The following is a 15956-nucleotide window of genomic DNA, read 5'->3' as shown; positions in this document are numbered from 1 at the left end:
ACCCTGGATGAACTTACCACTAGACATCATGTTCAAGCCCCTCTCCCCCACTACATGCCAGTGCTCGCGGTGACCACCGCTTTGGCACACTCTGGCCGCGCCCAGAACGTCTTCTTGCTTGGGCCCCTTCTCTGCTCGACGTCTCAGCGAGCACGGGCCTGTCTACCGTGTTCCCCGCGTCGTCGCCGTCCTCCTGGAGCAATTTCCCCCTCCATCCGCTTCTCTGTTGGTGCTCGTCGCCGCGCGCCCACGAGGGAGCTGTAGCCGACAAGGCTTTAATGGCGTTCGGCTGCTTCTCCTCTATACCCCTCGGCCCCTCCTACCCTATGCTCTACTGTTGCTCGTCCGCACCTCCCTCGTCGTGGCGCCCTCCCGTGATCGCTGCCGTCTCCAGAGCTTGGCCGGACGCGAGCGGCGGCACCTGAGCCACGGCCACCCCTCCTCGCCCTGCCTATATATAGCCTGCCCCGAGGCTGCTCGACCTCAACACCAGCCTCACACCACCTCCAGCAACCTCCCCGGCCTCTCCCTCGGGCTCCAGAGCCCCTCCCCACCTCTCTCTGTCACCATGGCCGCTGGCCTCCTCCTCCTAAATTGGAGCGAGCCGAGCGCCCTCGCTCCACTCTTCCACCTCCAGTGGACTTCCACCGCCACATAGAAGCCGTCCCACGCCTACACCCCTCCTCCCCACGGCCTTAGCGCCGAGCCCTCCCACACCCGTAGCCGCCGTCCGCCGCAGTCAAGGCTACGTTCTCTCCAGTGCATCTCGGCGGGCATGAGTAGTCCAGGCAGGAGCTCCTCATCTCCTCGATCTCGCCGGTGTGCGGGGCGTCGCCGGAGACGGCTCAGGCCGCCGGAACGGCCGCCCGCAGCGCCCCTGTCTCTGGCTCGCGGGCGCTCGTCGGGAGGAAGAAGGAGACCAGTGGGGGGAGAGAGAGAGCGCCACGGGGCCCACCGGTCAGCCTAACAGGGCGTTGACCTTGGTGCCGACGTGGATAAGTGACGGGCCCTGCCCCGCGGGACCCACACGTCAGCGAACCCAAGCCCCGGCCCCGCCACTACAAAAAAAAGACACATCCGTGACATTTTGGGCCAAACGAATTTTTTTTCTATCATACATATGACACTTCTATGACGATAATTGTGACAAAACCCGGTATCATCATAGATGTGGTGGGCTCCTACTTCTATGACAAAAAATCATGACAGAAAATGGGCTTTTCGTCCTGGGCGGGCCGGAGACGCAGCTGCATGACATTCTTTGGGCCGTCCATGACGGAAAAAACCATGGTAGAAGCGAGGGCGAGGAAAATTTCGGGGAGTTCCCGGTTATGGTGGGAGGTCGGGGGCCGACCGATGCGCGTTTCTCTCGTACACATACGCACGTGTGTGCGAGGCATTGGCTCTAACTGAACCCGAGCGAGGCGTTGGGCTCTAACTGAACCCGAGCGATTGCACTGCAGGCTACGCGTTACTGAACCCGAGCGATCGATCGATGGCTGTTAACTGAACCTGATCGAGCGATTCCTTCGCTACTGCTGCTAACTGAAGCCGATCGATTGGATGAACAGTGAGCGTTGCGGGGGGGGGGGGGGGAGGGTTGGATGAACAGTGAGCGGTGGCGTTGCCTCTGGATGAGCAGGACCCCGTGGTGTGGAGGGCTCGATGAACAGTAGATGGTGGAGGGGTGCCCGTGGAGGGGTGGTTGAACAGGACCCCGTGGTGTGGAGGGCTGGATGAACAGTAGACGGTGGAGGGGTGGTTGAACAGGACCCCGTGGTGTGGGGGGCTGGATGAACAGTAGACGGTGGAGGGGTGCCCGTGGAGGGGTCGTTGAACAGTAGCTGGTGGAGTAGCGCGCGGTGGAGGCTGGATGAACAGGAGCCCATGGAGGCTGGAGGAGGTCGACGGTGGAGATGAACAGTATCCCGTGGAGTCCCGTTTTGCGGTACGCCACACCCCTCCCGATGAACAGGACCCCCGTTTCGACCGTAGGAGGTCAGTTTCGTTCGTTTTGCGGTACGCCACACCCCTCCTGATCAACAGGACCCCCGTTTCGACCGTAGGAGGTCCGTTTCCTCCGTTTTGCGGTACGCCACACCCCTCCCGATCAACAGGACCCCGTTCCAAACGTAGGAGGTCCGTTTCCTCCGTTGTGCGGTACGCCAGGCCTCGTTTCCATCGCCTTTTCCGTCCAAGCCCTCCCGATGAACACGACCACGCATTCCGTTCCGACCCAGCCGGTTGGCTCCCACGCGTTCCGTTGCCTCCCGATGAACACGACGCATTCCGTCGCCTCCCCATGAACACGACGCATTCCGTTGCCTCCCCATGAACACAACGACGACGTTGTTTCTCCATTCCGACCCAGCCATGTACACGAGCTCTGGCCGTACGTATGCGCGAGTAGGCGTTCGAGACCCCGCCTGTATGTACACATACGTGGCCGTATTTTCTTTCTTGCACCCTGGCCGTTGTACGTATGTGTACATGCTACGTGCGCGCCTCTACTACGACACGTACGCGCCTCTACTACGACACGTGCGCGCCTCTACATCCACCAGTATATATATACGTACACGTTCACGACCAGAATGACAACGCTACGTACGCTTCGACCAGGTGGGTCCCGACTGTCAGGCACTTCCTTGCCTGCGAAGATGTAGCTGGTGGGTCCCAGCAGTCAGGGGGCGAACCTTTTTTTTGTTGCCCGGACGCACTTCCTTGCGTGCGAAGATGTAGCTGGTGGGTCCCAGCAGTCAGGGGCAAACGTTTTTTTCGCGAAATACGGTGGCCCGTCCGGTGGGTCCCCGCTGTCAGGTGGAGGAATAATTATTTTGCACGTAATAAGGAGGCACTTCCTTGCTGCGGCCGTGGACCCAGCTGTCAGCCTCTCCACGTACAGTCCACGTCCGATGGAAGCCGTTCCTTGACCACGTTGACCACGCCGCGCCGAGAGCACCAGGGCGGTGGACGACGGCGAGGCCTAGGAAGGGGACGACGCGGAGCCGGGGAAGACGCGGCAGTGGATGCCCACGCGTAGAGGAGTACGAGGGTTCACTGGTTCGCTGCGGTGTGAGGCTGCCGTCGCCGCAGAATAACAGGGGGTGTGGGTGAGTAGAGGGATGGCCTGGCCAGCGGTGGGAGTAGTAGGGGGCGGTGAGGCCTCCGCCGCATCGCAGCCGGCCACGGGAGGCAGGAGCACGAGGCACGACCGGCGCTGGTTTGGGCGGCTGGAGCAAGAAGACCAGAGGTTGAAGAAGCACTACGGCCGTTGGATGGACATCGTACGGTCACTGGAGCTAGAATCGTGCATATTGACTAAGTTGACAAAGCCCTCCGTCCCCGTCAACTTAGTAGGCCCACAAGTCAGCCTGCCACTATACTGGGTCCCAGCTAACAGGGGGAGTATTCATTTTTTTGTGCGTAATAAGGAGGCACTTCCTTGCGTGCGAAGATATAGCTGGTGGGTCCGAGCTGTCAGCGGCGGTAACGTTTTTTTCGCGAAATACAGAGGCCCTTTCGGTGGGTCCCTGATGTCAGGTGGAGGAATCATTATTTTGCGCGTAATAAGGAGGCATTTCCTTGCGTGCGGCCGTGGACCCAGCTGTCGGCCTCTCCACGTACAGTCCACTTCAGATGCATGTCGGTCGTTGACCACGTTGACCAGGCCGCGCCGAGAGCACCAGGGCGGTGGACGACGGCGAGGCCTAGGAAGGGAACGACACGGAGGCAGGGAAGACTCGGCAGTTGTTTCCCACGCGGAGGGGAGTACGACTGTACGAGGGTTTACTGGTTCGTCTGCCGTCGCCGGAGAATAACAGCAGGTGTGGGTGAGTAGAGGGATGGCTAGGCCAGCGATGGGAGTACGGTGGGGCGGTGAGGCCTGCGCGGCAGCAGAGCCGGCCGCGGGGAGGAGGGAGCAGGCAGTCCCGCCGGCGCTTGTTTGAGCGGCTGGAGCAGGAAGAGCAGAGATTGAAGAAGCACGACGGCCGTTGGATGGACATCCAACAGTCAGTGCTTGTGCGTCAACCTTTTTTTAGGAAAGCCTCAAATCTGTGGAAAACAGCATACAACCCATCTGCCATTATTTCTAATAATTTACAGCCCATTTGCTAATTATTAAGGTTTTTTTGGAGCCCATATTCTTTTTGTTAGCATTACAGCCCATATTGTGGCCACGGTTAAAAAATTATACGAAATTTTGCATATTTCGGTGCGGTCCGAACTGTTTTTAATCCCGAAATTTCGACTCACATTCAAACTGATTTTAAAAATAAATGTATATCAATATAAAATCCAACAAATTCTCCACGCATAAAAATTAATGTAATTTAAAATCTCGAAATGAAAAAAAAGATATTTGAAACTAATTGCCGGTTTGATGTGTTTTAAAAATGTACAGCCCATTTCTCATTACTGATGGGCCATTTTCTCGGCCAGCCGAATGAAAGCTCTCCTCGTCTTGAAAGATTTGCAGCCCAACAGGCCTGACAAAGCAACTTACTTGGCAAATCACAAAAAAACTGGGTTGTGGCCGTGGACCCAGCTGTCAGCCTCTCCACGTACAGTACTCTTCCGATAAAATGTCGTTGACCACGTTGACAACGCCGCGCCGAGAGCACCAAGGCGGTGGACGACGGCGAGGCCTAGGAAGGGGAAGACGCGGAGCCAGGGAAGACGCGGCAGTGGATGCCCATGCGGAGAGGAGTACGAGGGTTCACTGGTTCGGCTGCGGTGTGAGGCTGCCGTCGCCGCAGGGCCTGGCTAGCGGTGGGAGTAGTAGGGGGCGATGAGGCCTCAACGGCAGCACAGCCGGCCACTGGAGGCAGGAGCAGGCGGTCTCCCCGGCGCTGGTTTGGGCGGCTGGTGCAAGAAGAGCAGCGATTGAAGAAGCAGCAGGACCGTTCGATTCAAATCCAACGGTTACTGCTGCTAGAATCGTTTGTTGACTAAGTTGACAAGCCCTGCGTACGCGTCAACTTAGTAGGCCCACAGGTCAGCCTCCCAACCGGTGCGCCCCAGATGTCAGTGGGAGGAATCATTTTTTTCGCGTAATAAGGAGGCAGTTGATTCGTGCGGCCAGGCCAGCGGAGGGAGTAGGGTGGGCCGGGGAAGCCTGCGCGGCATCACAGCGGGCCACAAGAGGAGGGAGCAGGCAGTCCCGCCGGCGCTAGTTTAGGCGGCTGGAGCAGGAAGATCAGAGATTGAAGAAGCACGTCGGCCGTTGGATGGACATCCAACAGTCACTGCTGCTAGAATCGTGTGTTCACTGACAAAGCCTTGCGTAAACAAGTCAGCCTCGAAATCTGTGGCGTGTACAGCCCATTTGCTATTATTTTTATAATGTTTACTCATTTTCTAATTCATATGGAATTTATTGCAGCCCGTTTTCCATTTTTAGAATTGCTGGCCATTTTCTGGTCAGTACCAGGGTCAAAAAATTAACTAAATATGTGGGAAATTTTGAAAATTCGCAAATTTTTGCTGGGGAACGAAATATTCTTAATCCAAAAATTAATAGCCATACTAAAACAAATTTAAAAATAAATTAGTACTATGTCATGTTAAATCCAATGAAATACGTATAAGATATCAGTGAAGAACAAAAACAAAAAAGAAACTTATATCCCATTTGCTATAATTTTTTTGGAATTTTCAACCCCTTTTGATATTACTTTTAACAGACATTGACCATACTCTTAAGCCAGGCCGGAATGCATCCCTCCTCGTCTTGAAAGATTTGCAGCCCAGTAATTCGGAGAAAACAAATAGGCCTAGCTTGGGTATTCTTCAAAAAGAAATACTGGGCTACCTATTTTCCCAAAGAACTGGTGCATGAGCATTTAGCTTTATTTATTTATTTACTTATTTATGTTTAGGGGACCATGAGCATGTACCTGGGCCGGATTCATGTGAGAGCCTCCCTTCCAGTTAATTATGGGCTTCTCTATTGGGCCTTCATCAGTGGGCTGCATGTTATCAACAAGTGGAAAATGTGTTCCGTACGAAAAATAGTATGCGCTACGTACGGTACGGGGCACTAAAGGATCGAACCGTGCAACGACTTCCAAAACATTGTGTTTGTCGTTCTAACAACACATTTATTCAACCAACAGACGAAATATACTACTGATTGTACATTGAAAACAGCAGCAGCAGCAACCAGGGCTGGGGGTGCAACAGAAGCAGTAAGCAGGCCAGAAGAGTGAAGACGCAGCTCTCTCTTCCAAACCAAACATCAGCCATCATTACAAAAGGGCTACCAAAAAAGAACAAGTGTATGCATCAAACTAAATAAAGATCCTACTACACCAAGTGTACGCATCTAACTAACTGGCTCAGTTAGACGTTACTATTTATTAAGCTGTGGAGATTGGCTGACGGCTTGAACCAGATGGGTGCCTGACGGGGGAAACTCCAGCCAGCAGGTCGAAGTCTGATACTTGCGACCCTCTCTCCTACTTTGGGCTGCAGAGCGTGGCGGCACATATCAGGGTATGGTGCATGCAGAGACGCATGGTACGTTGTGTACACACAGTTTTGCCTGATGAACGAAACCGCGCTGCCATCATGATCCTTGCCGTCGGTTATCTCCTGGTTAATCGGATAATTCAGTCCGACAAACAGAGAGCGTGTACCAAGGCTACTTACCAGCCTCCAGTCAAAAATTCCTGAAGGCCCAGAGAAGCTGGGATCCTGCTCAAAGACCTTGCAGTGACTGTGATTGTATTCCGCGAAACAACACGTCCGGTACGTGCGAACGATCATCAATCTTTCGCCGTCGTCTGATCGAGCCAGGAACCACCTGCAACTGCCATGCCGCTTTTCTTTGAAAGGTTCTGGGATTAGGAAGGGTAGGGACACCAGGCGGCCTACAACATCATATCAAGTTGGAGTCAAATAAAAAAGGGCTCTTGATTTAGTCAATCTTAAGAACAGCATGTTATGAGCATGAATATTTTTTCAGCAAATGTTGACAGTAATATAAGCAAGCCATCATGATATCATAGGAAAGTAACATACTGCTGTAATAGCCGTTTGTAGCGATGACTGGAGTAGGCCAGCAATACGTCCAGCCATAGAAGGAGTCGATAGCGTAAATGAAGCCCTTGTGTTCAATGGCATCAGAGAACCATGGAGGATGTATGATCCTGCGATGGACGTGCAGATTTATCCACTTACCGCAGTGACCTGTCAGATAGGCGAGACCGCGGTTAATACTTAAATAGTATAGCCAACTGTTGACTATAAGAAAGTGCCATGTCATCTGTAGCCAACATGTATAACAATGGATACTCAAAAACTAATTCTTGAAGATCATTTCTTTCAAGCACAATAAGAGTTATTTCTTCACAAGTTTTGGATGCAGGTTGAACAGTTGAACGCTTTTGTTTGCAAAAGATACTTTTTTATCTATTTCACCCGGATGTTTGTGAGCTCTAGAGATGAAATAATATCCGAACAAACCTATCGATACCCGTTACACATGAGATGACCCCCACATCCTTTGTCAAAATAAACAACTCCCCGATCAATGCATTTCACTCTTCCGTGCAACGCACGGGCACCTTACTATAGATTAGTACGACCAAAAATTGAACTAACATTATATATAGTATGATAAATGATGATGCATGTCACCTAAAATTATATCATTGAAAACTATGTTCAAATACGAATCCAACGATATTGTTTTTGTTGACATGCACTAACATTTTGTCAGTTAAATCTTCAGTCAAATTCAATGGGGGATAAACCACGACCGATGTAGTACTAGTGTAGAGGGCGGCGCTGCACGGGAGTCTCGCCCCGCTCGTGGCGCGGCAGTAAAGCCGTCATATCACAAAACCCAACCACTCCCAGTAATAAGTGGCCTGGTAAAATAAACGGACAAGCAACCATCACATCCCTCCGTCTTTTTTGCATTTCATCTCTCTGCATTTACTTTCTCCGGTTCATCTCGCACACTCGATCCCTAGCTACTACTCCTAGTATCCCTAGCTACTACTCCTAGGGCCAGTTCTTTTGGCGGCTTCCCCAGCTTTTCCCATAAGACTAGTCACAGTGGAGAGTAACATTAAGGCGCCTCACTCATTTATTTGGGCTTCTAAACTACTACTAGTAGTACCTCCGTCCTGGTTTATTCCTCACCATTGTAATTTGTGCTAAATTTTGACCAAAGATTTAACTGATAAAATATTAGTGCATGTGACATGCACTAACATTTCATTAGTTAAATTTATGATCAAAATTTGACACAGATTACAATGGGGACCAATAAACCAGGACGGAGGTAGTAGTTATGGGATTACTAATCTAGAAGCCTAAAAGAACTGGCCCCTGGTACTCCTACTAGTAGTAGTACTCAAGTTGGAATTCCAATTGCACGGCACAACTTGTTAGGCAAAAAACTCGATACAGGGTGTAGGAAGCGGTTTGGGAATTTGCATGCCTTTCCAACCAGTGAGATACTCCGTACAAAGTGTGACAGAGAAATAACCACGGAGAAGGAAGCTAAAAGTAAACAATCAAACGAGCATTTTTGCATTTGTTTTGCATTGAATCGTTTCACAAGCTTGACTAGTGTTATTTTTCTACTTTTACAAAAACCGCATCGTAATGTTAAAACGTGCATTTGCACGTACATAAGTAATAGTAGTACTCCCTCCGTCTAGGTGTATAAGTCTTCCCTCCTTCTTGGTCACGGTGCACAACCAAAGATGACTAATTGACCTGGACGGAGGGAGTAGCACAGTCTGCAAGCATATATCGAGAGAGACGTGTAGTGCGATAGTATATAGTAAAGTTTGTGCTATATGCACGTACTTGCAAAATGCGTACGAATACACAAGGTTTCCAAACTTTCCCTTTTACATACTTAATTAAGGACGCTAAAAATTCCTGAACGTTCAGGATTTATCATTTACGTCCCAAAACTAATAAGATCGCCTTACGAAACAAAAATTATACTCCTCCTAAAAGCCACGGCGCTCGCGGGAGCGCTTGCGGCGCGCCATGAGTGCCCTGGTGCGCGGCCGTTTCCCAGCGCGCCAACACAACACCTCTTCCTCAGCCTCGCAACTCGCGAGGTGCTGATTGGCGGCTTGCCGGCGGGCAAGCGCGATCTCACCGGTGTGGTGATCCGGCGCCAACAGGTACTCCTCCTCGCTGGAAGCATGCACCCGGTCCACGTACCGCCAAGCATAGCTGAGGCGCTTGGGCCTGATTGCACTCAGGGCGTCGGCACGGGCGTCCTCCGCCACCCTCACGGCCCTCGCACGAGCCTTCTGCGAAAGAGCCAATTGCCTGACTCTCTCGGACGCGACATAGGCCTCCCAGGCAGCTTGTTCCGCGGTGCGCTTCTCTTCCTCGGCCTTCTTCTCCGCCTCTATTTTGGCGCGCTCTGCTGGAGGCAAAGCCTCCCACAAGGCGACATCCATTTCTTTCCAAATCTCCTCAAGGCTGGGGGGCTCGGCGAGCGGCGCGGCGTTCTCCTCATAGCGGGGAGCCGACGCGTCCTCCGGCGCGCGTGCTGGCGAGATTGGGAACACCGACGCGTCCACCTCGAGCGTCGCGGCGAGGAGCGGAACGCCGACGCGTCCTCCTCGACTAGTGGCGGCAAGGAACGGAACGGCAACGCGTCGCGTCACGGCGAGGAGCGGAACGCAGACGCGTCCTCCTCGACTAGTGGCGGCGAGGAACGGAACGGCGACGCGTGACCGTCCGCGCGGTGCAGCGAGGGGCTCCTAGGGCTTGGGAGGGGCGATGCCATGGTGGTCGACGTGAGAGGGAGGGGGAGGAGATAGCGATGAACGTGAACATGAGGGGGAGGAGATAGTGATGTCGTGGGAGGCGCAGTATTTATAGCGAGCAATGGCACACCTACGTAAGATATGGACTGAGCTGCACTGACTTAACTGCAGGTCCAGTTGCGTCACTGACATGTGGGCCAGACCCCTGTTGGGCCCATATGTCAGTGACCCAATGCACCTGTAGTTAAGTAATAGCTACGTGGGCATATTTGTTGGAGTAAATTACGGGGGAGCGAAGGGGTGGAAATATTGCTGGTCACAATGGATTGGACAAGCGTGGGGGGAGGAGAGTCATGCATGCAGATTTTTTCACACGGGGTGGAGTGGTGGGACCGCCGGATGGAGAAGGAGAGTTTGGCAGGCATATTGTTTCCACACATGGAGAGGAAAAGATTTGGAGACGAACGGGCTTCCTGCAGGTATGGTGAATGGTGCATAATAAATCATCTTGCATGCCGGGCTAGGTATAGTCTCAAGTCATTAAAAACATACACGCCCCACACATGTTCATATTCCAAGATGCACTAAATTATTGCATCCGATGATTAAGGCTGGCCATAATGGTGGTATCTTAGCTGGTATCATGCACAAGGGAATAGCAAACATGCTGATGTGGCAAAGAATTAAAGAAGAGAGGGGGGTTAGAGTAACTAGTGTTCATGCATGCATTGGTAAACATATTTTTTTGTGAAGAACGACAGCACTAGTTGAGTACTTTTGCAGACTTCAAAAACTATTCCACCGCCTCTACTATCTTGCTAAGAGTAGGTGAAATTTTTGAATCGAGCCCTTTAAACTAGAAGGGAGGTAGTGGTACTCTAAGGCTGGTCATAGTGGGGAGTAACTTAGACTAGTAACATGCATATGTTACTAGTCTATGTTACTACCTCTATAGTGCATAGTATCATAGATCAGTATCATAGGTGGTCTCATTTATTGCCATGCATGACACATAGTAGCATCACATTTACTCCCTCCGTTCCTAAATATAAGTCTTTGTAGACATTTCAAATGGAATACAATATACGGATGCATGTAGACATATTTTAGTGTGTAGATTCACTCATTTTGCTCCATATGTAGTCACCTGTTGAAATCTCTAGAAAGACTTATATTTGGGAACGGAGGGAGTATTATGTTACGGTATCTACCTATGTTACTATAACCATCTCTCTCTTCTTTAATTGCCTACCACATTAGCATGTTTGCGAGTCCCAAGTGCATGATACTACTTATGTTACCCCCACTATGGCCAGCCTAATAGCTAACCTTGTTGTGATGACAAGATAGGACATGGCACGCACCTGGACGGAGGAACTAGTCTGCATTGTGCATTTAAGTTTTGTCTGAAGTCAATGTACCTCTACTTTCACCAAACTTATAGAAAAATGTGTCAACATTCACAATGTCAAATCAATATTTTTACACTCATTATAAAACGTAGTTCTTATACACATTATAATCAGTATTGTTGATATTGATATTTTTAGTATAAATTTGGTCGTGGGATTTCATTGATGCCTGTCAAAGCGTGGACGAAGCGGAGCTTAGGGCTTGCATTGCCAGTCTCTACATAGGTATTTCTCTTCATAATCCTATAATTTTAGAGACTGATTGCGCTTTTGTGGTAGCGTCTCTTGCATCGGGGGACTATGACAGGTCTGCTATGCGTGACCTGAAGATGAAAGCGTTGAGCATCTCGAAGTTGATCAACAATCTTCAATTGTCAAAGATTAGCCGTTCGGCCAATAAGGTGGCACACTTAATCGCTAAGTATAGCTTTGACATTAGATTAGATGGTATTCTTGTAAATAACGTACCGCCCTGTGTGGTGAATATTGTATCGAATGAGTGTACTGGTGTGGCTGGTTAATTAATATAAGGTGGTGTTCAAAAAAAGTATAAATTTGGTCAAACACATTGCAAACGGTTGACGGGAGTAAAAAGGACCAGCGGGAGTATCATGCATGCGGAGTAGGCAAAAAAAATTGCTTGTCTAAAAAAAGGCAAAAAAAATTGCTCATTTATAGCCGGTCGAAGTCTCAAAGGGCGCGACCGCGCGAGGGAGGCGCGACGTTTGACGGAATTAAGTGAAGTTACATCCACGCGCCGGCATGGCGTGCGAACAGGCAGAAGCTATACCGTCAGGCCTACGATATGGGTCTAGTAGACATGACATCTAGTGGGTCCCGCATAGTTCTCGAGAACTCTTTGGGGGCTTGCAGCCGTTTATCCACCGGGCAAGCCAGCAACCCCACCCCGTTCACACGCCCTACTCGTCCCCATCTTCTACCTTACAACAGTTTGCTCCCAGTCGTCCCGTCCTTTCACATTAGTTTGCTCCCAGTTTTTTTTTCCGGGGTACAACAGTTCAACTTCTCCTAACCCTCCTCCAAAATCCATGGCCTCCCAAATCTCCATGCCACTGAGTACCAGGTAAGAGCCATCACCGGCGATCCGTTCATCGTCATCTACACACGTGGATCCGAGACGGTGAAAGCATGGCTTGCTCGCTTCCTGCGCATGTTCAACAATTCAACGGATGAGTGGGTCGGTGGGCTAGATGTTGAGTACACCACAGTCCTGGGACGAGAGAAGGATCTAAAGGACGAAGAGAGGAAGAAGCCCGTTGTGATCCAGGTTTGCGTACATAACGTTTGCTTGGTCTACCACATATGCCATGCCGACGTTGAGTGCCAGGATTTTAAGAACTTCCTTAAGGACAAAAGAGTGAAATTCGTTACTGTAGGCTTTAAGAACGACAGGGATGTCCTGCGTCGGATAGGCTCGCGGAAGGACGTGTTGCCGGCACACACGCGGATTCAATGAAGGCAGGCGGGGCAGTCTTAAGCTGGTTGCACGCGGCGAGGAGGCGTGCTCAGCCGGGCCTGCAGCGAGTGCGGCCCTCTTGGCCGGCGCGCCGGTTCAATGCCTGCGCTATGAGAGGTCGCGTCCGTGTCAGAGCAATCACTCCCTCCAGTCCTTTTTTGTTTGGGTATAACAAAATCTCGTTTTCCATTCACATTTTACAAGTAAAATTCGTGGACAAACTTTGACCCAAAGTACGATGGGGACTAGTAAACCAGAATGGAGGTAGTAGATTTTTTTAATCAAAGAAGGGTTTCCCCTTCCGATTTTCATGACTGAAAACCAGCATCTAAATCTAAACCATAGTATTTGCCCTAGAACTACCCGGTTCAACATCTCGCAACATAAACCCATACAACCTCCATCGCAAAAAAAACCATACAACCATACGCCAAGGAGGTACGTAGTACTATGAATTCCATTTTCGCTCCGTACCAATCGTTCTAAAACTACTTACTACTTATAACGCGCCATTGAAAATCGGAACGCTTAACCCCGCTAAAAACGATATTTTAAACGTGGCTACTCGATCTGTGGCAACTGGCGAGCCACCGCGCTCCAAGTCGTTCACCTGTGGTCCCGACCATCAACTCCTACGGATCAAATTATCACGCGAGCTGACTATTCCTACAAAGGTGCTCCACCACGTACCCGGTACCCGCGAATGCAGCAATCATGCACCTAGGGTTTTAGGGTTTATTTGTTAACGTCGCCTTTACGTAACACTCATGTGTGCGAGATAGCGAGAGGCCGACTGCGTGCGTGCGCCTCTTCTCTTCGTATATGTACTCCACCGTTTGTCTGGTGTCCAAAAAATTTTAATAACTACTAGCAATGTGCCAATGCGTTGCCACCCGATCAAAGTAGATTAATACATATTCACCGATTTGATAGAAAAAAAGTCTAGTTTTGAAATACGTATATCACTAAAAATATGTTATGTTTCACTCAAAATATATTCCTTTGGTGGTTTTGATGATATAAGGGAGGAATGTTGTTTGTTTCAAGATTCGAGAAGTGGTATATGTCTAATTTCTACTCTTACTAGCAAGATGCCCGTGCGTTGCACGGAACATCAAGATCTTGTGGGAGAAAAGGATGAACGAGGGAAGGCCTTATCTGCAAATGTGGTGAAGAGTGCGGGTAAATTGCCATATTTTCCTTCCTATGCATCAGATATAAATCGGACGACCTACATTGCAGGATGGCAGGCCCACCATCATCACCAACTCTATTTTTTATCCCTACTCTTATAAAAAGCATTGTCGGTGATGATCGTGTGCCTGCCATCCTACAATATACACTACTACAAAAACAGCTATAGCCAATATGGACACTAATGGCGCACTGTGCATGTGGTGCGCCATTACTAAATAGTAATGGCGCACCATGTGTTGGTGCGCCATTAGTGTGCAAATACTAATGGCGCACCACATCCACGGTGCGCCATTAGTATTTTTTTTTCAAAACTAGTAATGGCGCACCAGGGGATAGTGCGCCATTACTAGTTAAACTAGTAATGGCGCACCACTCCCACGGTGCGCCATTAGTAATTATGTTTCAAAAAAAATTCAAATTTTTTTATTTTATTTTTTAAACTGCGAGATGGAAATCACTACTGCCTATCCCTGCCACGCAACGTCTATCTGCTGGATTTCTATAGGTTTCGATAGGGGTAGGTTTGTAATTTCACCCAAACGTGACGTAACCGCCTCTCACCCGGAATCATACACGGTGGGCGCCAAAACACAGTGTGTCCTTGGCCGAAATCGACTCCCTCCCAGATTCATATTCATACACGGTGGGCGCCAAAAACAAACTCTCGTCGGCAAATATTCGGTGTATGCGAGATTACCGTCCTATCCCCAACCGACTAATGTTGCTGTGATGTAGTAGAAATTTGAAATGGGGGCTAAGTTTGTAAATTTCCTTGCATTTGAGACAAGCGCGCCCTGAATACATGGTTCCCGCCTTCCTCTCTACCTCCCTTTTCCCCATTCGTACTCCGTGGGCGCCAAAACACCCTCTCCACCCCACCCCCCTCCGGCCGCCGCCGTCCGCCACCCCATCCACCGCCGTCCTCCTCCACCATGTCGGAGCTGATACCCCGACGCCGCCGTCCATTACAAGAGATCGACCTCTCTCATCCACGGCTTCGGACCGGGATCCTTGCATCCTGTCCTCTCTCTTCATCCCCGCCGTCGTCCACCTTGCCGGCGCCGCTCCTACGACCGTCTCGTCCACCACGCCCCGCCGCCACCGTCTACCATCCTAGATCTGCTTCCATGCCGCCGACAGCCATCGCTACCGCAGCACCGTCAAATTCTCAGCAGATGCGTACATGGCGCGGCACGAGAGGCGGTACTCTTTCGTATCTGCTCAACTTATTTATCGCAGCAAGAAAATAGATCGCCACTGCTTTACTCTGATTTCTTGTCTTGGTTGCAAAGTTGCCTTTGTCCGGTTTGCACCTTCAGATCCGCCATGGCACGCCCAACACTATACTCCCAATGCTTATGGTTTTCCCCTTTTATATTCCACGCTAGTTAAATCACAGTAGACTAAATTTCAAAATTGGGTCAGTCGATTTTTCAGAGCTCGCCGGAGTTCGCCAGTGCGATCGAAGGGGCTCGGGTGGTTGTGGCGCCTCGCCGAACGAAGAAAACTCGACGTGAGAAGGGGTTGGGGCGGGGGTGAGGGTGGGGGTGGCGGAGGAACACAGGCGGTGGGGGCCGGTGGTCCGGCCGGCGGCCCGTGCGGTGTTCTGTATGGGAAGAATCAGAGACGAGGAAGAAGAAGGGTTAGGAGACGTAGGATCTTCATCCAACCGCCTGAAATGGTCGGGAGGCAGCTGGGAGTTGCATTCTTAATGCGCTCTGGTTCATCATGTGTGGGCACTGCGCAACCAACATTTTATTATTCAAAATCTGCTTGCTCTTCTTTACCATGTTCCTCTTCCGTTCTTCTTTAATATGTACTCTCTCCGTTCCTAAATACAAGCCTTTGTATAGATTCCACCATGGACTACATATGGAGCAAAATGAGTGAATCTACACTCTAAAATGTATCTGGATACATCTGTATGTGATCCATAGTGGAAATCTCTACCAAGACTTATATTTTGGAACGGAGGGAGTATGATAGTAGTACAGTATGTTCCTTGTACTGAAGATGAGTAGGGACATTTGCAGTGTAGAGCAATCACTCCCTCCACTCCTTTTTTATTTGCGTATAACAAAATCTCGTTTTCCATTCACATTTTACAAGTAAAAT

Source organism: Triticum aestivum, chromosome 7D, assembly GCF_018294505.1.
Source record: "Triticum aestivum cultivar Chinese Spring chromosome 7D, IWGSC CS RefSeq v2.1, whole genome shotgun sequence".
NCBI lineage: Eukaryota > Viridiplantae > Streptophyta > Magnoliopsida > Poales > Poaceae > Triticum > Triticum aestivum.
This window is presented reverse-complemented; position numbering follows the sequence as displayed.